The 5868-nt window shown below is 35.8% G+C and overlaps 1 pseudogene; it reads left to right on the top strand.

The window, feature by feature from the left end:
- Positions 1-4196: 4196 nt before the first annotated feature.
- On the top strand, positions 4197-4550 carry LOC100977724 (NADH dehydrogenase [ubiquinone] 1 alpha subcomplex subunit 5-like; annotated as a pseudogene).
- The last annotated feature ends 1318 nt before the right edge of the window (positions 4551-5868 follow it).

The following is a 5868-nucleotide window of genomic DNA, read 5'->3' as shown; positions in this document are numbered from 1 at the left end:
ATTGATGAAAATGTTTCTAAAATATATCATCCTACCAATTTTAAATTAGAGTTTTGAACACATTCACCGTCTTGCCCTAGGTTATGTGAAATTTTCCTGCTCTCTGCTTGTAATATAGTCTACAGAACTTTTGGACAGCCGAGCAAGCTGCTACATGTCCCACTGTTGCACATACTGATGACATCATGCCAATTGGACCTGGGGAACTAGGAATGGCAAGTGCTCTGGATGCCCTGAGAAAATACATAAGTACCAGAATACAACTGACCCTCCATATTTAGTATAACAATTATTTTAGAGCATTTACATTGTATCAGGTATTATAAGTAATACCTGATAGAGCAGAGGGTATTACTTACACACAAAAACTCTTTCCCAACTCCTGCAGACACAAAAACTCTTTCCCAACTCCTGTAAATACTCTTTTTACATTTATTTTCTTTTACAGTTCACTACTGAATAGTGGGGTTGTGCCTTTCATTTTGAAGACCCCCTCAGCTCAAATGATTCAGTGGGATCAGGTTGGAGTCCTGGTACCAGGAAGCATAATGGACTACTTAGAGTAGCTCTTTCCTAATGTTTAAAGAAAGGAGGCAAAAGGATTTCTGAAGGGTATTTGTTCCTCAGCTCCATCTCATTATGGAAAGCAAGTATATTAGCAATTATAGGCAGTGAGCCATAGCTAACAATAAATACTGCATTTATCCAGAACCTCCCAGCTGCATTCTATCTAAACATTGCAGAGAAACAAGCATCTGACAAACCACAATTGTAGCAGCCTATCAATCCCTTTAGTTGTTGCCCGGTCCCTCTCCATGGCTATCATTTATTCCTTGAGTCATGGCAAGCAGGCCCCCAGATAGCGCTTCAGGCACATTGTTAGAGAAGCAGCAGAACATAGGGTACAAAAATTTAACCTTGGAGTCAAACACTCCTGAGTTTAAATTCCAGTACCTATATAGTCATGGAGCATTTTCATATTTTGGCTAACAATTCCTTTACACTGATAAATGTTTTATTTCCTGGTCAGGAACAAAGCATCTTCTATGCAGAAATATTTAATGCTACCAAATCTGGAGAAGTCATAAAAATGGGAGCCAGGATGAGGAATGCTATACACATCCAAAGAGACCCAACTTTGTCAGGTGTCCTGGAACATGCTGCCCAAGCTCTGTCATTATCTTGTTTCTTTCAGGAGGTCAAGGTAAACCCCAGTTCCAGTGCTTTCTAAGTGCTAAATATTTTTCTGTCTTCATTGTCAGCCTTTGAAGTGGTCTTGATGCTTGACTTTTTTCAATTTTTTGGAATCTAGGGATTGATGATCATAAGTTAAATGTTGGGTGGTGAAAAACTACTATTGTCCTTTAGCTTTGGAAAAACATTTTACTGTCAACTTGGAGCACATATGTTTTAATTATTTAAAGACTAGTAGCCTAAATATGATGCCCAGTGAGAATGGTATCAATATAACACTAGAGAAAGGTATATAGTATAGAAGAAAAATTAGTACTTGGGACAGGAAAATGTGAAAAACAGGTGTCTTTGTCTACATAGACAAATAGCTCTACATAGCTCTCTCATTACACAAAGTGCAACAGTGAGAATTATCATCAAGCAATGTAAATGATAGCTTTTCTGGGAGAAACCCATCATGAACAATTACTGTATTAATAACAACAAAAACACCTTATGATTGCTGTAAAAGCAGCAGGTCAACAGACATTAAGAAATGTAAAAGTTGTCATTTTATAGCAGGTACAGTTATACAAACAATTTTCCAAATGGTACCCCAAAGGAAAATTTATATTGCAAAATTAAACCTCACCTGCACCTTGTGAAAAAATCCAGTAATATCTATCTCTAACCATTTTTATAGTGACAGCTTCTCTGCCAGTTGTGTTATGAGTTTTAGAAAAGGGAGAAGAAAAAGGATTGACATAGCCTCACAACTGCAGAGACACTGAGCTTCTGATCTTCCATACATGCATACTTTAATCTATCACTTTTTAAATGGGTTTCATGTTCAACCATGGGGTTTAGCATTTGATTTCCTAGGTTACTGAGCAGTAGGCACTCTCTCTATGTTGTTGGATAAATCGTCTCAGGATCAGACTATACTGGTTCCTTCTCTAAAATGCATTGTCCGTCACTCAATAAGAAATGCTTCTGACCCTCTGCTAAAGCCTCCACCTCAGCCAGGGCCACTAGGTGTCTGGTACTTCCTTAGGTTTCACTCTCAAGAAGCACTGATAGAAAGTGTCTTCAAAATATAATCAATATACTTAATAATAGTATCAAACTTTTGCCCAATGTTGTAATCTGGTTAGAGGCTCATTCTCTAGTTCTGAAGGTGAAAGAGCTGGTTCTTTTTTCTACCCAAGTGATCCCATACAGAGAGAAGACAGATTTACAGACTTGCCTCCCAGCCTTCTCAGAAAATGGGAAAATGGATTTTAAGGAAGAAAGGAAGTATGAAAATGTGGTTGGAAATGTATTTGCTCTTACCAGGTATGCAATGAGAGTTTTTGGATAGGGCAGTAATGCTAACACGTGACAGAATAGAACAATTATTTGGCCGTATTTTGGGGGATCTGATGTTGCCTTTCTTAGCCCCATGAGCTCTGAGAATCCACTTTTCTTCTCTAGCGACAACTTTTAGTCCAAAGTTCCATGTCAGATTGTACAGGAGTACAACCACCTCCTAGAAGTCACCTGTGATCTCCTGTGGGATGGTTTCTATAAGGTCTATACTGACAAACTCACCCAGTGAAACTGAGTTCTACAGCTCTGGTTCAAAGCTCTGTCCTTACACATTATAGCAGGCACCTGATATTCAAACTCTCACTACCTTCTGCTTGTTTAGTTCCAAATGAAAAGACACTCACCCACCAGTGCTCCTTGTCTGGATCCACTCCAGCAGCTTGGAACCCTTCTTTCTTTTGGGATGACACAGTAACTTTAGTATAAAATAAGATATGGGTCACATATTCCTTGCTTTGAAACACCACAGACACACATACACCTTTTTGTCTATTTTTTTTTAAGAGTGATGCATGGATTAGACTTTTCTAGGCAAAATCCTGAAGATTTTTAAGATGTGGAGTGCATAGAGTTCTCAAATGCTTGGTCATTTGAAAACTTCATCTCTGATGTCCTGGCTATTTGGTCAGACTCTTATCTTTGAAATGTAGCTTAATCATCATAAGGACCCTTGATGGATACTGCTGAGAGCTTTTTTTGCATATGCATAAGAAAAGATACATTTCTCTTATCACAATGAAACTGCATCGCTTCAAAAAGATGAACTAATCAGAAGCAGCTGGAATGAATTAGATACACTGACAACTCAGAAATGAGACATAAGTGATCCTGTGGGGGAAAAGCACTTTTAAATTGTTTAAATGTGCTTGTCTAACATGTCACTAAAAGCTGTAATCTTCCATTTTCCATTAACAACTCCATCAATTTTCCTCTAATGTTTTAAATTAACTGTCTTCTCTCAAACATGATGCTGTTCAACATTTGAAGAAAATGGTCCCTGTTTTTTTTTTAATTCCAGATTTAGAAAATTGAAATATGCAGCTCATTTTGATTAAAGTTTATTCATGCTAGAGGTTGGCATGTTTCCCATCATTTGAAATTTTAGAGCATTGCCCCCAAGTAAATGTGCCTATTCTTTTATAAATTTTATGATACCTGTTATGGCAGAATTATAACTCTGCCAAACAGGAGAAAATTTTTTTAAATAAAATTTCCAAGAGATGACCCTGTTTTCACTTAACTAATTTTAAGCTTGCATCCCTGTTCTCTTCTGACAATGACTTTTCTAGGAGAATGAAAAACAAAAAGATAATATGAAAATGTTTTAGTACCCTATATTGATGGGAGTAAGTGTACATCTATTAGAAGAGAGAAATCACCCCATCCCAATTAGTTGATATAGCACATTTGGCTAATGGATAAAAGAAATGTCTTGTTCACAGATCAGAGAAAAATTGAATTTCTATATCAATCTACCAAGAAACCACTAATTAAATGTTGAGTAGATTTCAGACATGTCCTATAGGCCCTACTGTGGCTGTGATGTTTTGGTTTTTACTTTAGAATGTTTATTGATTCATTTCAATTTAACAGATATTTACTATCACTTTATGCAGGCATGAAGCTAGGCACTGGGATGCAAAGAGTAATTAAATATGGGACAAGGTGTGCTGAAGAAGACTACTGGTCCTGTGAGATTGGCTGTATGTGAGAATCCACATGAGAGGCTAAGAATATTGTACACAAAGATCCTTGATGTTCTTGAGCAAATCCCTAAAAATGCAGCATATAAAAAGTGTACAGAACAGATTACAAATGAGAAGCTAGCTATGCTTAAAGTAGAACCAGATGTTAAAAAATTAGAAGACCAACTTCAAGGTGGCCAAATAGAAGAGGTGATTCATCAGGCTGAAAATGAACTAAATGTGGTGAGAAAAACGATGCAGTGGAAACCATGGGGGGCATTAGTGGAAGAGCCTCCTGCCAATCAGTGAAAACAGCCAATATAATTATTAAATGACTTTGGTGGGTTGAGGGAAACAGATGTAATTAAATATTCTGTTACATTAAGAGTGTGTTCATATTATTGACATTTTATAATCAAGAAAACTGATACAGAAAATACTTAGGAGACTTGTTAAATGAGTGATTATGGTAATATCATCTTGTGAGTTAATTTTTGATTCGTAAATTTTTCACACAAATTATTTCAAAGACAATATTTCTTTGAATAAAGAGGTTGTGGGAAGATTTGAAAATTAGAAAAATTCCTACCAATCTTCAATGCAGAGACTATAATCAAAAAGTCGTTTCTTTAGTAGTATATTCAATACATCATTTAATATTCTTATTATCCTAAAGAAGAAAATGCCCTTAATTATTGTCTAAACAATTTTATAGATCACTGTTTGAAGCAAACAGAATGATTATTATTTTCAAATGTGAAAAGCACAAGTGGCTGGTACAAAAATTTGAAATTATGGTTAACCTCCTTGGCTGTGATCTTATGTATATAAAGCAAATTTAAATATATAATAATATAATAAAGCAAAAACATGAGCCATACTCACAAGGAGCTCAAAATTGTGAGGGGAAGGTAAAAATCATGTTCTATGATTTTTATGTTATGTTATAACATAACATTATGTTATTATTATGTTATAATGTGATGACATTGGATAGAAAAACTCTTATTATTTTAAATCACGGGAGCACAGCAGAGTGATTAATTGTTCTTGACTTGGATGAGAGGAGGGATGGGGAAGACTCGAAGGAGGAGAAAACTTTTGAACTGGGTGTGGAATTATTAGAATAATAGAAGAATAGAAGAAAGAATAAGTGTCTTTCCCTCAGGCTTACATTAAGGCAAAAGACATGGACATGTACAAAATGTTCGGGGAAACATTGGGTAAATAACTTGCCTTATATAAAAATCTTAATTTTTCATGTGAAGAGTGATGACAGAAACATGGGAAAGACACCTGGATTCAGCCTGGGAGTGATCGGACACACCATTCTTAGGACTGTGGACCTTAAACCCTCATTATGAGAAATGATTGAAAAATTTAAACAAAGTGTGATGACCAATATTAAATATTAGGAAGATTTTATCATGATTTCTTCACAGAGCTTCATTGTGTTTTGGTGCCTAGATTTGCTGCCTCAAAATCCAGTACCACACTGATACCCAACCTGAACTTTTGATGGTGACTTCATTTCTCATTTTGGTACCTAAAGGAGCTCTTATTTATTCTTGGTGTTTTGAAGTTTCATGATATATGCCTTAGAGTTTTTTATTATCTATTTTAGACTCAGTAATTTCATCAT

The sequence above is a fragment of the Pan paniscus genome, chromosome 5, assembly GCF_029289425.2.
Source record: "Pan paniscus chromosome 5, NHGRI_mPanPan1-v2.0_pri, whole genome shotgun sequence".
Classification (NCBI taxonomy): Eukaryota; Metazoa; Chordata; class Mammalia; order Primates; family Hominidae; genus Pan; species Pan paniscus.
This window is presented reverse-complemented; position numbering and strand designations above follow the sequence as displayed.